The sequence below is a fragment of the Acanthochromis polyacanthus genome, chromosome 4 (genome assembly GCF_021347895.1).
Source record: "Acanthochromis polyacanthus isolate Apoly-LR-REF ecotype Palm Island chromosome 4, KAUST_Apoly_ChrSc, whole genome shotgun sequence".
NCBI lineage: Eukaryota > Metazoa > Chordata > Actinopteri > Pomacentridae > Acanthochromis > Acanthochromis polyacanthus.
This window is the reverse complement of record NC_067116.1, coordinates 45117839-45139282: the sequence shown is the minus strand read 5'-3', so window position 1 is coordinate 45139282 and position 21444 is coordinate 45117839. Positions and strand designations below refer to the sequence as shown.

The 21444-nt window shown below is 37.9% G+C and overlaps 1 protein-coding gene across 1 annotated transcript in view; it reads right to left on the bottom strand.

Annotated features, from left to right (window-relative positions):
* Nucleotides 1–21092, bottom strand: part of LOC110954101 (unconventional myosin-IXb) — a 113933-nt gene extending 92841 nt beyond the window's left edge. Inside the window, 1 exon segment of the mRNA XM_051946916.1 lies at nucleotides 20701–21092. The gene's annotated coding sequence lies outside the window, so the exon portion shown is untranslated.
* Nucleotides 21093–21444: the final 352 nt, after the last annotated feature.

The following is a 21444-nucleotide window of genomic DNA, read 5'->3' as shown; positions in this document are numbered from 1 at the left end:
CCAGCGGTGGGCAAACACAGTGCAGTTTAAACATACTGCTGTAGTCTTATGGACAGAACAGCATGAACACCAGTACACTGGTATGAAAACCTCTCCATCTGTGAAGCTCCTCAAAGTTTAAATCACTCAGACAGCTGACAGTTAGTCAGGAAGGTGAATTATATTCGGTTGTATAAGAGAACTGGTCTGTATAATTGAGAAGATGTCCTATTATCTTAGTATTCTGCCAATTTTTTAAAAACCAACTATCTATGGGGCGGCATGGCTCATCGGGTAGAGTGGCCACCTTGCAACCGGAGGGTTGCAGGTTCGATCCAGGTCATGTCCAGGTGTCCCTGAGCAAGATGCCGAACCCCTAACTGCTCCTGATGAGCCGTGGTTAGCGCCTTACATGGCAGCTTCCCTCATCAGTATGTGACAGTAATTTCATTGTACACTGAACAATGACAATAAAGACATTCTTCTTCTATTTAATAGAATAGAATAATATTTTGGGCAGAAAAAAATGCAGTCTCCTCTGGTTCCTCTTTCACAAAACAACATCCTTTACCGCTTTCCTTCTGTGATATTAACCCTCCTGTTATCCTCATTTACGGGCACCAAAAAATATTGTTCCCTTGTCGAAAAAAAGTCCAAGAAATTCAGAAAAAAAATCCCCCAGATTTGGAAAGAAAATTCTTGTAAATATTTTCAAAAATTGAATAAAAATCTTCCAGAACAATCCTAAAAATATCAAAAGTGATTACGTATATATCAGTAAAACTTCTGATATTTTCTTTAAGAACATTTTTACTGAATGTTTTTAAAGACACATTTTTTTTAACATTTCTTTTTTTCACCAAAAAATGTTCAAAAATTTCCCAAAAACATTGAAAATGTGAAAGTTTTCACTGTGAAAATCTATTTTATTCCCACATTTTCCCACTTTAAAACAGGTCAATCTGACCTGCAGGATGACACGAGGGTTAAACTAAATATTTTTGTGTTTTGGAGTCTTAAAATACCAACTTGGGATTTCAGGAACTACCTTAACTAGTTTACTGACATTTTATAGACTAACTTACGTTGTTCAAAATCATACAAGACAATCCTTAATCTTGAACTGAGCCTGTTAAGTTCATTTTTCTTCAGATTTTTATAACTTCCAGTCACGTGACAACGAAAATATGAAACTGAATATTAGGGTTAAGGTGGATTCATTCAAATAATTAGATATTTGGTGGGACTGAAGTGGAGAACCCTTTGAGTTCATGATAATGACTTTGAAATTGCACTTTTTTTACATTAAAAATGGGAAGTAACTGGTAAAACTCTTCCGATTTTACTTTACAATGTGGATTGTGGAACCACTGCAGAGGTCGATGGAAGTTTGATGATCAGTTTAGTGTTTAATTCATCATTCAGCATCTTTGTTGTTGCCCTTCAGTGATAGAAAATATCTTTTAGGAGTTTTGATAAATGGGTAAATACACATTATTATCCCCCGCCTCCACGAAGTGGAAAAGGGGGATATAGGTTTGGCCTCCCTCCCCTCCCTCCCTCGAACGGACAGACGGACGGACGGACAGAGGGAGGGAGCGTCCGTCCGACCGACCGTCCGTCCGTCCGTCCGTCCGTGATGAAGGGGACAGCTTTTCTCGGAAACTATTACAGCTAGGATTACGAAATTTAGTGTGTAGCTTCACACCATGGACACATTGATCAAGTTCGAAAATGAGACCTGTGCGATAATATTTAACAGAGTTATGGCCCTTTATCACTATTTTAGATATAGACTCATAGACATCACATGTGGTGGGGGATGTTGATGACCATGTCGTCTTGTTAACTTGGGATTTCAGGAACTTTTTAAACTAGTTTATTGACATTTTAAAGACTAAATTATTGCCTGACTGATCATAATCCTCAATGAAAAGCGTGAACTGTGATTTAATCCTGCTGACAAGTGAAATTTTTCTTCAGGCTTTTTACGACTTTCAGCAGCTGCATTACAAAAAAGTTAAACTACTTGTTAGACCGGTTTATACAGTTTTAAACAGGAAAGTGCCCAAGTTCACCCGAGTTATTCATAGTTATTTTGACTATTTTCCAGTGAAAATGGGAGGTTCTTCAGACGTTCCTTGACGATGTTGTTCCTGGAAATACGACACAGGAAATGCCTCACAGATAATTAACAGTTTAAGCATTTTAAAGATGAAAATATGCAAAAACTCCACTGGTTCAACTGCTTTGTAGTTAAATATCTTTAGGTTTGGAGTCTCTGCCGGACAAATGAGCTTTCTCAAAATGGCAATACGGGATTTCTGGAACTATTTTCCACCAGTTTGCTGACATTTACCAGACAAATTTGTCGACTGTTTATAATCATGATGGAATTAATTAATCCTAAATTAAGCCTGTCGTCAGGTTACATTTTTCTTGTTTTGTTTTACCAACTTCCAGAGTTAAAGTGGGAAAGCACCTGAGTTCATATTAATTACTCTGAGTTGGACAGTTTTGCACAAAATGGGAAAAAATGCTAAAATTCTTCAGATTTCCCTTGACGATGAATGAATCTGCAGTTAGCATTATAGGGTAGTAAACTAAATATCTTTGAGGTTTGGGGGTTAAAATGCAAACTTTAAGTCCATTTAACCCCTTAAGCTTCAGTGTATCGCCGGCGGTACACCTACTAATTTGCACAGGAATTTCAAGAATGTCCGACGGCTGCAAACACGATTATACAAACACTATACACCGATGGAAAGCTTAGATTCTCATGAATCCGCCGGTATAAACCACTTTCAGATGTGATTACCACAGCGGGTGAGAAAAACACATTTGTCCGACAAAAACAAATATTCATCCATCCGTTCTCTGTACACGGCTTCAACATACACAGCGCGACTCACATTTCCGGGTTCATTATTACACACAGAAAAAAATATTCCACAAAAAACGGCCATAATCCAACCTTTTACATCCAGACGACACAAGCCAGTAAACTATTTTGTCCAAAACATGTCCTGAAGTCGTATAAAATCCCCAAATCGGTCATTTTCAAGGAAATGCACCTCGTGATGCCCGTCCAATATTCCCTGTATTTTTCATAATTTTTTTATTTAAAAATAGAATATTAGCGATTTTTTGTACTGAAAACGGCTGGAATTGACTGAAGCTTAAAGGGTTAAGGCTTTTTACAGCTTCCAGAAACACCATTACCAAACAGAAAAATAAGTTATTAGAGTTTAGGTGGATAGATTTATATATTTGGTGAGATTTACCTGAGACAGTAATGTTTATTCTGGGTTAAACAGGTTTACATGGAAAATTCTCGGGAAAATTCTTTAGATTTTCCTCATAATTGCAAAACTGTGTTCAAACAAACAAAGTCTCTGCGGCTACTATTAACGTTCATGTTATCGTGTCACACAAAGCTTAAAGAAAGAAGTTTGCCCTGCTGAGTGTGAGAATAAATAGCGTCTCATGTTAATTTATTCAGGTGCATTGCTCAGTCTAGCCTCCAGATCAGGAAACGCTTCCTTCCGGTTGGATGATGAACCACAAACATACAGCATGCCATCTGGAGAAGTGGGGCAGCTGCAGGCAGAAATCAGGAAGAGTTGAAAAGGAAGCGAAGTTCAGGAGGCAGACAGAGGGGATTATTGTACACGCTCACTCATGTGGGCGACTCAGCACTAAAAAACACATGACTCCATTGTAACACCAGAATAGTCGCTGCGCTGCACCAAGTACATACTTATTTAAAATCCCCGACTCCCACCGCCGGTTCACACGCCACACACAGGAGAATAAAGTCCAGACAGGTGGCTGCAACGCCGTTCTCTTCACCTCAAAGCAGGAAACAAACAACACAGGTAGCAGGGAGAAACCGGGATTTAACCCAGCTATTCCAGACCCATGCCTGTTTCTGTCCGCTAACACACCGAGTTTACCGTCTCAAAGCAGCAGGGAAACACCTCAGCGTTAGTAAAATGACTCATCTCGTGTTTATTACAAGCTCTGACCTCAGTTTGAACTTCAAATTAGACAGCAGTCGGAAAACCAAGTATAGAGAGTTTCTGGCGAAGTTTGTTTCCTCTAACGATGAGTCCACATCGACAATTAGTCAAAACAGCAAAGACAACGGAAACTTGGATTGCCATATTTACAGCACATCTAATTCTACTGATGCTACAGAGCTTAAAAGTTGGAAAAATGTCCACCAAAGACTGTATTTTTAGTCGGAAATGTGACTACATCCATATATTTACACTAAAAGGAACTTTCTGGGGCCAAAGTACCAAATGTAGGTGAATATTTTTCCACTTTTGTTCCATTTTAAAGGACCAATCATTAAAAAGCAATTTGTAACTTTGCACATTTAATGACTACTTAATGACTATACTCAAAGGAAGACCAGCTTTTTTCTTCTAACAATGAGTCCACATCAACATTTTGTCAAAATACCAAAAAAAATGAAATCTTGTCAATCATATAATTCTACTGATGTTAGAGCCCCAAAAGTTGGTGAAATGTCGAACAAAAACTGTATTTTTAGTAGGAAGTATGAATCCACATCCACATTTTTTTCAAAACAGCCAAAAAATGTAAAGCCACACATCTAATTGTACCAGTAGGTATAGAGAGTTTCTAGTGAAAGATGTGGAACGAAGAAAAACAACAAAAGCATAAATAAAAGCACAATTTAGTGGATGTACTGCAGCTAGCAGAATCGATTAATGTCCCAAGCAGCGTACTACAAAGTGAGATTAATGTGTTAATCCATAGTTTTAACCTGTCAGATCACCATTCTGTTCACAGTTTGGGATTTAAGTCGCCCACAGGTTCACCAGCGATATAAATTCTCTGCAGGGCTGTACATCAGTAATCACACCGAGCGAAGCTGAGCAGCTCCAGGATCACAAACTGTGTCACAGGGAGCCCTGAGTGGTGATGCAGAAAATGCATAAATATGTTTTAATGTTGTGTCCTGGTTTGCAGCCCGGCCACTTTTACTCCGCTGGTCCTGCAGCTAGTAGAACACCGATCAGAAAATTGATCGGTCTGTTGGAGCTGCCAGTGGAACCGACAAGCATTCAGTCCGCCGATGCAGAAATATGTCCAAGTATGTTTGTAGGTCTGGTCCTGTTTTACTGCAGCTCGTAGAAAACTGACCAGTTATTGGTATTTATCACAGTGAGAATGCTTCTGATTCAGCCAAAAAGTAAGGGGATCACCACATATCGTGTTCCTGTAGGAAGTTTCAGAGCTCTGATGTGCAGATGTCACGTTAGAAATAAGCGGTTTTCTACCAGAATTCCTCCCTTGCATCATTTGCAGTAAATGTATATTTTAAATAGCTTTCTATTCTAACAACCTGTTCCTCTTTGCTGAAGGAGGCGCCACCTGATTGGTCCGTTTTGTGCATTTACAAGAAAGAAGTTCTCGGCAGCCTGAATTGTTGAAGGCATTTTAAAAAACCAACCAGTTCTTCTTCACTAAAGGATTTTAGCTCATAAAACTTGTTGAAAGTTGGCCGATAGGTTTCTTTCCCTAATCAAGGAGACTGATATTTGCAGAAAAGATAAAATCTTAGTGTCAAAATTGAGAAGAACACAAACTCAAACACAAAACTCAGTCATGTTTAACACAAAAAAACAAAAATGGTTAAAATTACACCATTTGTTGGTGCAAAAATGGCGAAAAACAGATTGATTTTGTCAGATTTTGAACTTTCCAGCTACTCATCTGAGCCATTTGGTTGGAATAATGAACCGGATTCGATTGAAGGTGAGATATTTCAACAAATTCAGCCAGGGTAACACACAAAGTTCATGACCACAGTTGCAATATGCATCATCTCTGGTTGGGTTTTTATGTTTTGTTGAGCCAGTTACCAGAGATAACGCTCATATGCGTTTGCTTTAGTAGAGGGTGCATGGATCATCTGGCAGATTCTCATTTAACATGTGAATGATAATCTTGTTAGGAAGACTCATGCTGCTCCAACATCTGGAGCCGAGGATGACCTTTTTCTACATCTCCACACATCGCTGTTAAAAACTGGAAAGTAACTTTAGCGGAGAACAAAACTGATTTATTACGATCCACAGTAAAAATAACCCTTTGAAACGGCAGAACATTTTCTTTTACGGTCGCTGTGTTTTCCCCTTCATGTCTCCTAACGCTCCCCCTCTCCCACCTGGGCCAGACATCACGGATGATTTCTGAAAATCTAACTTGCATATGGAGCCATTCATCAGCGACCAGACTGCACGGTAAAAATAGAGCAAAGACAAACAGAACAGAGCGGAGGGCGGCCAATAGCGAGCGCCCGGCCAAAGTCTAGCCTCCCCGCTGCATTTCTTTCAAGCCTTTAGCTCGTCTCTTTATTTCCATCCCTTCTGTGCCTCCCTTGTCTGCAGTCTTTTCTTTTCTTTCATGTCTCTTGTCACTCTTCACAGCCCTTCAGGCATCCAGAGATGACACCAGGGCTGCAGTCAGCACATCGGGACGCAGAGTTCAAGCCTCACGTTGACAACAAAGTGACAGAAACGTCCCACATACGAGCCCTGTGTCAGGAGATCTGGACTGGACATAACTGTGTCTCAAAGAAAGAAACAAACAAAATGGAAAAAAATTGTAGCTTTGCACATATTATGACAACATACAGAGCCTTATGAAGACCAGTTTTTGTCTCCTACCAATGAGTCCACACCAGCATTTAGTCACAATACCAAAAACAATAAAACCCTGCCTTGCCATGTTGGCCAAAGATCAAATTCTACTTGTGTTAGAGGCCTAAAAAGTTGGTAAAATGTCAACCAAAGACTGTAATTTTAGTAGGAAATATGAATACATCCATATATTTACACTTAAAGGAACTTTCTGAGGCCAAAATGCCACAATTGGTTGAATATTTTGCTCTTTTTTTTCCATTTTCAAGGGCCAATCATTAAGCATTGCACATTTAATGACTATACAGACCTCTATGAAGACCAGTTTGTCTTCTACCAATGTGTCTACATCCAAAGGTTTTTCTAAAAAGCAAAAATATGGAACCTCGTCTTCCATATTTACCACACATCTAATTCTACTGATGTTACAAATCAAACATTGGCAAAATTTCAACCAAAGACTATTCTTAGTAGGAAATATCAATTCATGTCCAAATTTTCTTCAAAATAGCAAAAAAATGGAACCTTGTCTTCCATGTTTGCCACACATCTAATCCTACTAATGTTAGAGAGCTCAAAACTTGGAAATAGGTCGTCCAAAGATTGCATTTTTAGTAGGAAATGTGACTACATCCATATGTTTACACTTAAAGGAACTTCCTGGGGTCAAAAGCAGTTTGTAACTTTGCACATTTTGCTTAAAAAAGACAAATATGGGTAAATTCTGAAGGCTCATATCAGCATGTGTGACAGGTGTTTGGTCAGAACAAGTTCTAGACAACTAAAAGTCTAATTTTCACCTACTTTTGAGACCAGGACCATCTTCTAGACGGGATTCCTTTTGCGTCAAAGCATTTCTCTAATATTGGTATACACTAGAAAGGGGTTCAAAAATGCAAAGCGTTAACTAAAACACACAGAATTTTGAGTCATCCCTGCGCACTTCAAGGGTCTGTAACCTGGAAAATATGCACAGTACAAAAGTAAGATGTCAAATGTCTTCATTAAACATCCTAAAGTTGAGGGGTTAGGTTAGGGCTGGGTGATAAATCAAATTAATTTGATTAATTCGCCTTTTTAAAACCTGACGATTTGAAAATGTGCCAAATCGTAAAATCGAGGCGAGCTTAAATATATAACAATACAGATTCTTCTTCTGCCTTTCATGACTTGTGCACTGGCGTTTGCTTCCGCCTCTCATCTCCTTCCACCAAAACACTCACACCCCCGTCATGGCGGACAGAACAGCAGACGAAGAGTTGGTCGCGAGAAAAGGGCCTCATGTTCCATCGATTATATGGAAGTGGTTCGGCTTTGACAAGACTGACACAGAGCAAACTACAGTCATGTGCAAGGTTTGCAAAAGTACTGTGAAAACGAAGAGTAGCAGCACAACTAACCTCTTTCAGCACCTCCAGCAGAGGCATCCTAAAGAATGGGAAGAGTGCTAGCAGCTACGGGAGTGCGGCATGGCTAGCACTAGCCATAGCAAACAGACGCAAAGAAACAACAAAAATCCATTAAAATTGGAATCGTCCAAGATGACTTAAAAAAAAAAAAAAAAAAAAAAATTGAGATTTTATTTTTTGGCCCAGCCCGAAGTTAGGTATAGTATGACCCAGGTAAACAGGAAGAAACATGTCCTGCGTTGGTAGATCTGGATGCAGGAAATCACAATAATTTGAGACAAAAAAAAATGCAATTCAAATGCATGATGATGTATTTTGCTTTCCAAAACTCCAACCCAGTTACAGGTTATATTCATGGCTGTTTGTATGAGCACAAACACAACAATGTGAGTAAAGTGGAGCCGTGCACACACCTCAGCAGCACCACATTAATAAAACATGCTCTGTTTTGTTATAATGCGATGTATTCCGTTTCAGTCACAAGGCTGGCTGGTGGAAAAGTCTACACACTGCTCTTACACCGGTGCCACCTTAAAAACATGCTGCTGGCACATTCACCGCCTCTGCTGCCCGGCCTGGCTCCCATTATTCCCGTTTTCCCCTCACATCATTTCAGGAGGAGTGAGTAAGGAATGACGACGCTTCGGTTTATTTCCTGAAGCTTGTCCATAATTCCTCAAACGAGATGTAAACAAGTTCAGTCCAGTTTGCACAAATACACGTCAGTATTTAGTGGACTGAGGTGGAGTATTTTGGAAGGTAAACTCAAAAAGCAACCTGAATTTGGAGAGTTTTTAGTAAAGCTCCAGTGCCAGTATTCATTTTTCTACATTCTTAACCACTTCTGTTGATTAGGATTTAACGTATTGAAGCACAATAGACATTTTTGTGCATCAAATATTCAGAAATGAGAGTAAAATGCAGAGATTTCAGAGCTCACATTGCTGTGCGTAGACTCCCCCGAGCCAGGAAAAACCCTGCTGCACAACGTTCATCTCTGCTATTCCGGTATGGCAAGTTTTTGAAAAAGAACTACTGTAATGCTTTCTGTGCACAAAAAGTAATTCAGCAACATGCTGCCAGTCACATGAGAACTGGGTCAGTTCAACTTCTGAGGCTTCTAATGTCAGTGAAATCAGACGTGTTGTAATATGGTGTGAAGCTATTCTTAGGTCCACAAAACATGGTGTGCAACGGGGTCTATATGTAACATTTGTCCTCTGCTGGAGCCATTCAATTAACTGGATCTGATGGACACTAGTCTGTCTGTGTCCTCACCAAAGTTCATGGCCGTGGAAGTCAGATTCAGGGAGATACTGAACCCTAGATATGGCTGCACAGGGTTATAGGGTCCTTCATGTAAACAGTGATTCTGCTCGTTAGCATGCAAAGGATGCAGCACAGATGAGCAGGAAGAATCAGATTGAACCTTCATAACGCCAACTGTTGGACAGGCAGCTCGACAGAACAACGTCCTGTAAGTAAGCGGCCTTCATTAGCCGAGCCTAATGATCACATTTTACAGGATGCAGCCTGAGCAGCAGCAAACAGCCTCAGGGTGTGTCCTCTGTTTGCCAGGAGACAGGATCAGTGACCACAGAGAGGATGGAGGGGAGGTTCAGCTCACCACAGCCGACAGCTTGACACGACAGTCCCTCCTCCACAGACAACAGAAAGAGCTCAGTACAATGTATTAGACATGACAGCAGACTTTTCTGTTGGCCAGAAGTGAAGCAGGGGGGAAATAAAACAGCAGAAAGATGCCATCATCTGTTGTGGAAGAGTGTTTTGTTTTGGAGGCATCGTTTGGCCCATTTCTGGATGATGAGTTGCAGGATCTCACTGGGTAGATGTTCAACCACAGGAGTCACCGCTGGAGATGAAGTCCACGCATCAGTCTGTCCTTCTCAACCCGCCCGGCCAGCAGGCAGATGGGTCCCCCCTATATAGAGCCGGGTTCTGCTCGAGGTTTCTTCCCTGTTAAAAGGGTGTTTTCCTGCCACTGTCGCCTTTGGGCTTGCTCTGGGGGTCAGGCATACGGGTTCTGTAAAGCGTCTTGAGACGATTTGACTGTAATTGAGGCTACATAAATAAAATTGAATTGAAGTTTCATCAAAAAAGCAGAACTATTCCTTTAATAACAATACAGTCACCACAAAACTACACTCTGCATTCTCAAACAGATTTTCTACCAGATTAGGTTTGTTTGGAATGTTTCCTAAATATATTACTTACACAACAAGCATTTATTAATCCCACAGAGGGGAAAGTTGTATCTTAAATCAGCAAAAGCTATAGTGCAAACACTTACATACATAATACTTAAACAGCATTTTTAGTTGGTAGGAAAGACGACAAGAAATAAGTACAGTGGAGACCAGAGCATCCATAAAACTGGATTTATGAGGAAGATGTAGTAAAAAAAAAAAAAACTCTAAATAAAGCACTAGTTCATGTCTTTTATTGGTTTACTGTCGCTTCTTTGTAGTCGACCAATCATATATTAAAAGGGGCGGGACTTGTCGTCATAGGAAACCCAGAAAATGGAGGAAAAGCTTCAAATATGTAATTATACCTAAACGCTGACATTTTTCATCAACTAATTTTGGTGGGCAACCTACACCGAGGCTCTAACATGTAAAAAAAAAACACAACAAATTAGGAAATTTTTTAGTTTTTGGGGCCTAAACTGAAGTGAAAGAAAACTTTAACACCTCGTCATTGGTCAGAAACTACATTTATCCCAAAACAAAATTGCATTCCCTTCAAAACGTATTTAAGAATGCTGTTCAGAACATCATTTTTTGAAGACTGCCTTTCAATAAAGAGTTAAAAGTCTATGCGATGAAACGCTGTTGGAGGTTAATATCCAGAAAAGTGAAGAAAGAAGCAGTGTATGGATTTAACCCTCCTGTTGTCCTCATTTACAGGCACCAAAAATATTGTTTCCTTGTGAAAAAAAAGCAAAATTTCAGCAAAAAAAATCCCCAATTTTCTGAAAATTTACAAAAAGAAAAAACCTTCAGGAAGAAAATTCCAACAATTCCTATAAAAGTTTCTCTTAAAAGTTTTATTTTTTAAAAAAATCCCCCAAATTTGACAAGAAATTTCTTGTAATATTTTCAAAAAATTAGGAAAAATCTTCCCAAAAAAATCCTAAAAATATCTAAAATGATTCCATATATATCAGTAAAACTTCTAATATTTTCTTTAAGAACATTCAAATAAAAATCAACCAAAATCCATTGACTATCACTGGATTTTGGTTGATTTTTATGTGAATGTTCTTAAACATTTTTATTTTATTTTCATTTTTGTCCACCAAAAAATGTTCAAAGATTTCCCAAAAATGTTGAAAATGTGTACATCAGAAGTTTCACTGTGAATTTTTTTTCCTACATTTTCAATCTTTAAACCGGGTTAATTTGACCCAGGTGACAACCTAAACGCCGTATAAACCCGCTGCACTCCAGCTGCCTAAAATCGGTTCAAATGTCTCTTCCATGATGCTGACGGATCACTTTTCACTTCACTATGGAACATTCTTGGGTTGTATATTTTAGTGAAAACCTCGGCTGGTAACTGTGCCGACGCTCGGAACATAAACATGCAGATTTGGGATAATCATCATCATCGCGATGGAGCTTTGATCTCAATCATCTCCACTCGATGTGTTTGGACGAATAAAGTCGCTGCAAACAAATGCATGGTAAGTAGGCCATCCCCAAACAGCCGCTCTGTGCCTTTTCCTCACTTCTACCCTATCATTACAGCCGGGGCTATTTATAAAGCCCATAAATTCAGCTCACCGCATTGAAAGAGAGTTACCAAGGAGTTTGTGGAGTCCAAACACTCTCCTCGCCTCTTTTCGCTTCTTCTGCAGACTCGGTTAGCAGCTTCTCTTGCCACAGCACCCTGCAGCATTCCTGTGATGTGACACACCGCATGTACACAAAAGCAAACACACATACATGCACAATGGCATCCACATCTCCTTTCTGACCTCCTCCATGTCTACACACCGACGGGAACCTGACAGGTTTGTTCTGTTCAAACCGGCTGTGATGAGATGTGAGGATGACGCCCGTCCAGTCCAGCCCGTCCCGGCGTTTCTCAGCAGCAGCTTGAGCAACACAGTGATACAGACATTTCCCTGATGAGCGTAAATAGAAACACAAGCCTCTACACGTCGGACTGTTCCTGCCAAGCCCTTGGCACTGAGCCCGTCACTATACCTCAGATAGCAGCGGAACTTCCTGAGACTGGGTCAACCATCGATTCACAGCGTTTACAGTCTAAAACAATTATCCATCATGCAATTTCTAGCCTTACAACATCTATTCAGAAGGCTTCTTTTCTCATTTAGTTCACAGTAAAAGTCCCAAAGCAGAACAAACCGTTTGAACTGATCTAACCCTCCTGTTGTCCTCATTTACAGGCACCAAAGTATTGTTTCCTTTTCTATAAAAAAAATCCAAAAATTCAGCAAAAAAATCCCCAAATTTCTGAAAATTTGCAAAACTTTGAGAAACAAAATTGCAATAATTGCTCCAAAAATCCTCTTTTCCTGTTCACAATCTGTCCAAAATGATTTGAACATCTAGGATGGCAGAGAAGGGTTCCAAAAATGACTAAAAACAATAAAAACTCGTCCAAAATCACTAGAATCTGAACTCATACAACAAGTATGTTCTCAAAATGTTGTCAAAAATGACCCAAAATATGAGGAAAACTACTAGAAATTACTCAAATTTGTCCAGAACTTGCTCAAAAATCCTCCTTAACTGTTCAAACCCTGTACAAAATAAGTTAATGGTCTAGGATGGTTGAGAAGAGTTAAAAAAATTACTAAAAATGGGTCCAAAATTACTTTAAAATGTCTTCGAATTATAAAAATTTTCTCAGAAAAAGGAGGAATTATTCACAGGTACAGTTTTATAAATATTTGTGGTCCTCAGCGGACAGACGTCAAATAACTCCGTCGTTCCTTAGCAGAGGAATAAAAACAGAAAAGGCAGTCAGGCTAAATTTTCTTGTTGAATGAATTAAATTCTGAAAAGCGACTACAAGACAAAAAAAAATGTAAAAACTATGTAAGAAAATCTAATTGGAGAAACTTTCATATGTTTGTCAATAAAAAAAACTTTGATAATTAAGTACACGCCACTTTAAACCCCATTTATTAACAGCCATCTTAAAAACGTGTGTTTATGCTACAATTACCTAATTAAATTGTAATTAAAAACAGCTTTCATTCAGGAGCAAATGCCCGTCCCTCTGCCTCACTGCAGTTTGCTGATTGAACCTCGTTACTGGAAGCCATGCTGAGTGAAAAAGCTCGACACAAACTGCTGCATTACTGGTTTCTGTCGAGCACCAACACTATTTTTAGACTGTAGAGAATTCTGCATGTCGGTGATCCAGCGATAAGAGGCGAAGATAGCTGCAGCGGCTGACTGAAGGAGCGCTGCAGAGTCGTGGGACTGCAGGTGTCGGTCCACAGGTAGCCGACATAACCCAGAACCAAGCTGCAAATAGAAACAAGGTGTGCTGCAGAGGGACGTACGCCATCCTTCAACCTGTTCTCCTGGCCTTGTTCTGTCTAAAGTAGCAAAAGATAAAAAGAGGAACCCAAGAACAACCCAACTCAACGAGCATTTGTGCGGGAATACTTTGTGTCTTCACGGGGATTCCAAACAGGGGAAGGTCAGACATGTAGCAGACCAACAGTATTTCACACACTAATCACCAAACGGCTGTGAGAAGTCAAACAGTTTCTGGAACATGTGACCCTGAAAACACTCCAGATAAGACTCTGTAGCTGCTGACGGAGCCACTGCAGCCTCCACAAACTAAACCAAACCGGCCCCCATGCCTCTTAGGTCATCGGCGATAAAATAAAACGCTCGTCTGCAGCTGAAAACCACAAGAGACTCGCTAATTTCACATCACATCGGCGTCTAAATAAGCCGGGGTGTTTCACTGCCATCATCCTTCACGGCTCCCTTTAGAGGACGTCTTCAGGAACTCTTCTTCTCAAACAACTAAAGTTTGAGGTTAATGATCCAAATCAGGCGCATTTATTCAAAACAAAACAGAAGCTTTGGCTGTAAAACACGGCGCTCAGCTGAGATAAAACTGATTTATAGCATCACAGGTGGGGAAGACAACATCCAGCAACACACAAGGTGAGAGTTAGCAGCCGGAAATAAATTTAATCACGCAGAGTATCGTCTCCTCTGAGAAATACTGGCACAGATAGGAGGGAGGCAATTATCTTTTGGTTTGCAGTTTCACACAATTACAAGCCGAGCCGATCTCCCCTCCCATCCCCCTTCTGATCCTCCACCGCTGTCAGAACCATTAGACGAGGCCAGATGGTGCTTTTCTTTCTGTGGAGCTCTTCAACCCTCCTGCTGTCTTCATTTATGGACACCAAAAACTACTGCTACCTTGTCTGAAAAAAAAAAATCTAAAAATTCAGCCAAAAAAAAAAAAAAAAAAAATCCCCCAAATTTCTGAAAACTTGCAAAACCCTCAGAAGGAAAATTCCAATAATTCCTTAAAAGTTTCCCTTAAAAGTTTTTTAAAAAAAATAAATAAAAATCAATAAATGCCCCAAACTTGGGAAGAAAATAATTTAAAAAATGTAAAAAATATAAAATAAAAATTGTAAATATTAAAAAATAAAAAGCTTCAACAAAATTCTAAAAATATCTGAAGTGATGACATATAGATCAGTAAAACTTCTGATATTTTCTTTAAGAACATTCAGATAAAAATCAACCAAAATCCAGTGAAATTCGCTGAATTTTGGTTGATTTTTTCTGAATGTTCTTAAAGAAACATTTATTTAAGATTTCTTTATTTTTACATTGAAAAATGTTCAAAAATTTTCCAAAAATGTTATAAATGTGGAAGTTCTCAATTGATTTCATATTAGATGAAAATATATCATCAAAAACACAAGTTTCCTTTAAAAGTGTTATTTTAAAAAATCCCCCAAATTTGGCAAGAAAATTCTTGTACATATTTTCAAAAAATTAAAAAAAAAAAAAAATACATACATATATCAGTAAAACTTCTAATATTTCCTTTAAGAACATTCACAAAAATGTGATTGATTTTTTTTATGAATGTACAGAAGAAACCTTTCTTCTTTTAACCTTATAAACACAATTAATGCTTCAAATAATTTAAATGAATAAATTCAAACATCCGTCAGACTTTCTTCAGAAACACGAAGGTGCTACATGGAACCAAAATGATTCTTTGCAATGACATCATAAAACAAGCATTTTTAGCCCCACAAAAAACATGCATTTCCAAGAAAAACATCCATAAAGGTGCTTAAAAGAACCTTTAAAATGGTTCCTTTAGGCACCGTAAATGGTGCTTCGAGCAACTTCAGTTACACTTTGTTCTCTGAGGAACCACTTTCCTGTAGTTTTCCAAAAAATAAATGGCTCTTGGAGCATTTAAATCAAATTAATATGTGAAAAACAAGGATATGAAAGAAGTTGTTGTCCATTTCCAAACATTCCTATTTACTTTATGTAATTACAGACAAGGAAAGTATTCATGATGCCAGTTCAATGGGCTCAAACACTAAAACAGTCACTATGAAGAGGAAGATAAACCCTAAAACCTGAAATGAACTCGTGGATCCAAACTAGAAATAAACCGCATTTAACACAAATTAAATATAGGAGCTTAAAAATGAGAAGTTGCAGCATTTGTGGGTTCATTTAATAATTTGGGTTGTGGACAAGATGCCAGTGTTGGATTTGAGAAACTTCAGTCTTTTATTGACCAAATGGTTTATTAATTAAGAGAAAGAAGAAGCATTCAGGAACCCTTTGTTTATCTGAATAATACTGGCAGTCGTTACATCCCATCTCCTCCCTTTTACAAAACAAAACCCCGGTTTAACTGAAGCTGCTAGCCAGGGCGGGTTTTTAATAAATGGAGATTTGCATGTTTGAGCGTCCTCCCAGGGATTGGGATGTTAATTTATTTCTGAATTCGACAGATGGGGACATTGATTGTAGTGAACGTTGTGATGTCTGGTTGGCAGCTCGGACTGTTCAGGCTCAACACAACAAACCCACAAAACGCTCCGGTGTAGCTCAGTTTACCCAAAAACCACTGGAGAACATGGACAGATTGTCAGTAATAACAACACAGCAGTGTCATTTATTACACAGGGTAGTGTGTCAACAGAGCTACTCTATAATGCTCCGTTTAGACAGATCTAAACAGTACCGTTTAAAAGTCTGGGGTCACTAGCAGGACTGCACAAAGGATAAAGCCTCTGTAGCCCATGCAGATATTCCATTAAAAATCTGAATAGTCATTGACCTCATTATCAATTTCTGCACTGGATTTAACATTCATTTAATGTCGTCATTGAAAAAAAACTGTTCTTCTTTCAAAAATAAGGACATTTCTTTTACCTCTATTTTAATGGTAGTGTAATAAAATACAGTAAAAATACAGCAGAAATACAGTAAAAAAATATAGTAAAGATATAGTAAAAACATAGAAAAAATGCAGTAAAAATATAGTAAAGATATAGTAAAAACATAGAAAAAATATAGTAAAGATAGTAAATATAGTATAGATATAGTAAAAAAAAATACATTAAAGATACAGTAAAAATTACTGCAAAAACATTGCTAAATATAGAAAAAAGACAGCAAAAATATAGTAAAAATACAGCAGAAATACAGTAAAAAAATATAGAAATATATAGTAAAAACATAGAAAAAATATAGTAAAGATAGTAAATATAGTATATAGTAAAAAATACATTAAAGATACAGTAAAAATTACTGCAAAAACATTGCTAAATATAGAAAAAAGACAGCAAAAATACAGTAAAAATACAGCAGAAATACCATAAAAAAATATAGAAATATATAGTAAAAACATAGAAAAAATGCAGTAAAAATATAGTAAAGATATAGTAAAAACATAGAAAAAATACAGCAAGAATACGGTAAAAATATAGTAAAGATAGTAAATATAGTATAGATATAGTAAAAAAAATACATTAAAGATACAGTAAAAACTATAGCAAAAACATAGCTAAATATAGAAAAAAAGACAGCAAAAATATAGTAAAAATACAGTAAAAATAGAAAAAATGCAATAAAAGCACAGTAAAAATTAGAGTAAAAATGTAGAAAAAATACTGTAAAAATATAGTAAAAATATAGTAAAAATACAGCAAAATACAGTAAAAATGTAGAAAAAAATACAACGTAGAAAAAATATAGTAAAAATATAGTAAAATACAGTAAAATGTCAGAATTCAGTAGATGGAAATCGATTTTCGCCCTAAGTTGGAACTCATAAGTTGAGGATCCCGGTATTTAGGGTTTCATTTTAGGAAACGCCTGATTAAATATGAAGATAACTTCATATCAACATGAGCAAAAGTCTTGGGTCACTACTACAGACGGGTATATTTTAAATATAAATAACCAACGAGCACGGTCAGATATGTTTCATTAATTAAATCCACTTTGTAAATGCTTGTCATTTGCATTTATGTTTAACCCTCCTGATGTCTTCATTTATGGGCACCAGAAAATATTATTTCCTTGTCTAAAAAAAATCCAAAAATTCAGCAAAAAAAGTCCCCACATTTTTGAAAACTTGCAAAACCTTCAGGAAGAAATATCCTATAATCCCTTAAAAGTTTCCCTTAAAAGTTTTATTAATTTTTTTTTAAATCCCCCAAATTCAACAAGAAGATTCTTGTAAATATTTTCCAAAAATGAGTTAAAATCTTCCAGAAAGTCCTAAAAATATCTAAAGCAATTACATATACATATATATATATATATATATATATATATATATATAAATAAATCTATATCAGTAAAACTTCTGATACTTTCTTTAAGAACATTCACAAAAAAATCAACCAAAATCCAGGGAAATTTGCTGGATTTTGGTTTTTAGGAAACATTTTTTTCTCCACGAAAAAATGTTCAAAAGTTTCCCAAAAATGCTGAAAATGTGACATCAGAAGTTTCACAGTGAAAACACATTTTTAATCACATTTTCAAACCTTAAATTAATTTGACCTACAGGACGACTCGAGGGTTAATGCAGAAGCTTCACAACCCAAAGAGGAACTTGTCTGTGATGTTGTATGTAATTTATGGTGAGAAATGTCATTAAAGTAGGTTGAAAACATATATTATTTAAAGTACAAACATGAAATAAAGTAGGAGAAACAACACATTTGACTCATAGTTTAACACTCCTTTAAGTTATTTCTACTGTTTTCCAAATCAGCAAGTCAACAAAACACGATTTTATAACTTAAAATTGAACAGAAACAGCAAATTATTCCTAAAACTATGACAAAACTTGATGTATTTTTTATGCTAACAACACCCGCTATGTTTACCGTCCCTAAACCACCCAGCGGCTGATAGTCATGCTTTTCCGTTCTTTGCTCTGTCCGTTTATTTCACTTCGTTCCTGAAGGTCTGGATCACAACATGAGGCAGCAGGAAGTGTAAATACACAACTTTAGCATGACGACGCTAGCTGCTAGCCTGGTCTCTGCTCAGCACCGGGTGAATTAAGGAAACGGGGACCTAGAGGCACGAAGACTGACTTTTTTCCAGACGCTGGTTCTGAAGCTGGAGCTGCCTGGTACAGAGGCTTCTGTGGAAGATTTCACCAGCCAACGAGTGGAAGAAACAGCTAAAAAAAAAACAGTCTGAATTTTGCAAATTTGCCACTTGGAAACCATCGATCTCAAGACCAAAAGTTCTCACCTCTGAACTGATGAGTCGTCTGGCGTGACAACAGGAATAAAACAGAGGCGGGGAAAGTAGTGACTACTGCTATTACTCAGCCAGACGGCCGGTTAAGTTTAGAAAGTTTGGTTAGTTGCACCTCAAGCTGCACAATACATCGTTTCAGCACTGACGCTGCAATGCATGCGATTACCACATCACAACAAGAGTGGTGTGGAGTTAGGCAACTTAACTCCAACATGGCATGACACAACTGTTTTTCAACTGTTTTCATTTCCCACGACGGATCTATAAGAGAACTCTGTCTCCAGGCTCAGGGTTCTTGTATACTTTTACTGTATTTACGAGACATTTAGTTTGTTGGGATGGAGGTTTCATTTGTGCAAAATGAGCAAAAAAAAAAGGAGAAAATTGTTCAAAAAGAAGAATGATGAACGCTGACATATCCTAGACTGTGATGAGCACTGATGTTGACTGAAAAAAGCACTTGATTAAAAATGAAAACAACAACTTTATATCAACATGTGAACTCGTCATGGGTCTACCAGGACTCAAGGAGAATTTATTATCTCAAATAATTTATCATTTCTCAACTGAGTTTTTTCATATTGCAGAAAAAATAAATATTGCATCATCAGTTAGCTGTTTTTAATATCATGCAGCTCCTGCAGCAGAAATACTGTGTTTGACATTAATTTAAGAGAACGCCTGATTAAATCTGAAGATAACAACTTGACATGAACATGTGCAACAGCCTTGGGTCTACCAGGACTCAAGGAACCTTTATTAGCACCATTTTGAGGGTTATTTTTCCACTTTTGCACATAAAATCACCCAAATCATTCCACAATAATCAACTATTTTACAAACTGCAGAAAAATCCTAAATTAAAATGTTAGTTGTTTTGATATCATGCAGCCGCTGTTGCATTGCAGAAATACTATATTTGACCTTAATTCAAGAGAACACCTGATCAAATATGAAAACAAATTTATATCAACATGTGGAACAGTCCTGGGTCTATCAGGACTCAAAGAACCTTTATTAGCACCTCAGACACTCTAGAATAATGAATTATTTCCCAAAATTGGTTCTCATAGTGCAAAAAAACTATTTATTGCATTGTTAGCTTTCAATATTGTGCAGCTATAGTTGCAGAAATACTATTTAAGCCTTATGTAAGAGACTGATTAAATATCAGGAAAAAAAGCTATATCAACATGTGAACCAGTCCTGGGTCTAACAGAACCTCTATTTCTACTTTAATAGCAGCTTTTTGAGTTTTTTTTTCCACTTGTAACATGTGTGACCTACATCTGGGGATGAACAAAGTCCCTATTGTTGGATTTTTTTTGCTGTATTTTACCACTTTTGATGGTTCTGCTCAGCCACAAACTGAGCCCCATAATAACAGTGATGATAAACTGGTTCTTTAGTCCTTCCGGACAACAAATCTGTCCGGATTTCTGTCAAACACTGAATGAATGTGAGCACAAACAGGTCCACTGACATGCAGGTTAGTCAGCGTGAGGCCTGAGGACATTTCACGGCAACAAGTCAGATTACATTCTCAGTTCATTCACACACTCTCTGTCACTGACCAAACACGCTGTTATCACCTATTACAGCCACTCACGACCTGTTAACTCCATTTTGTCCTAAAATCTGCCCCAATAAAAGCAGCTTGAAGGGGTTCAGCTGCTCCACGTTAACTTCCTACAGCAGCCCAGTGAATGTAGACAACAATACTAAAAAGCAAACCGACGTGTTTTAGTTTAATTCCCCATTTTAGCTCACAAACTTCACTTTATATCGTACAGAAAAGCAGGAACAGGCAGTTTAACGTACCTTTAACGGCCGTTTTTCTCATTGTCGCGGTGTAATCCTCAACTGCTCCGAACAACGGCTCCGAAAATCAATGGAAACCACGTCGGTTGTGGGTTTTCTCTCCGTTTTCTTCCTTTTTTGTTCCTTTTTTTCCAGTAAACCTGAGTTGTATGGAAGCAGGCTAACAGCAGCAGCGGAGTCCAACGGACAAAGCTCAGCAGAGTTTAGTAGAAAAAAAAAGCCTCGAAGAAGAAACGAGAGGGAAAGAAACCACAAAACCGGTTAAATTCGGTAGGAAAAAAAGAGTCGCCGGTGGGAGTAAATAAAAAAAGAGGCAGTAAAGTCCAGAGTTTTCTGACAGACTAAGGTGTTGGAGCGGCTAGCTGCTAGCCCGTCCTGTCGCTACTTCCTTTCTCTGAGCTGAAATAACAGCAGCAGAGAAAAGTTGAGGAAAAAGCAGCAGCAGATTGAACACAATGAGGGAACCCTGTTGATCAGCGCGTCCGTTGGCCCACAGCGACCCCTGCTGGAGGACGGAGGTGGTACTGCAGGGGGCGCAACACAGGAACATGAACTTTGGTTTAATTAACTGATGACAAGGAGAGGACGAGTTTGTTAGAAATGACAGTTTTCTTAGTTATTTTTTTTTCACACTAGGAACAAAGAAATACACCGTTTTGGGTGGAATAAAACCACAACTCATTAGGTAGAAAGTACTAATTAGGTGGAATAAACATTTAAGACTATAAACTACAGCATTTGACT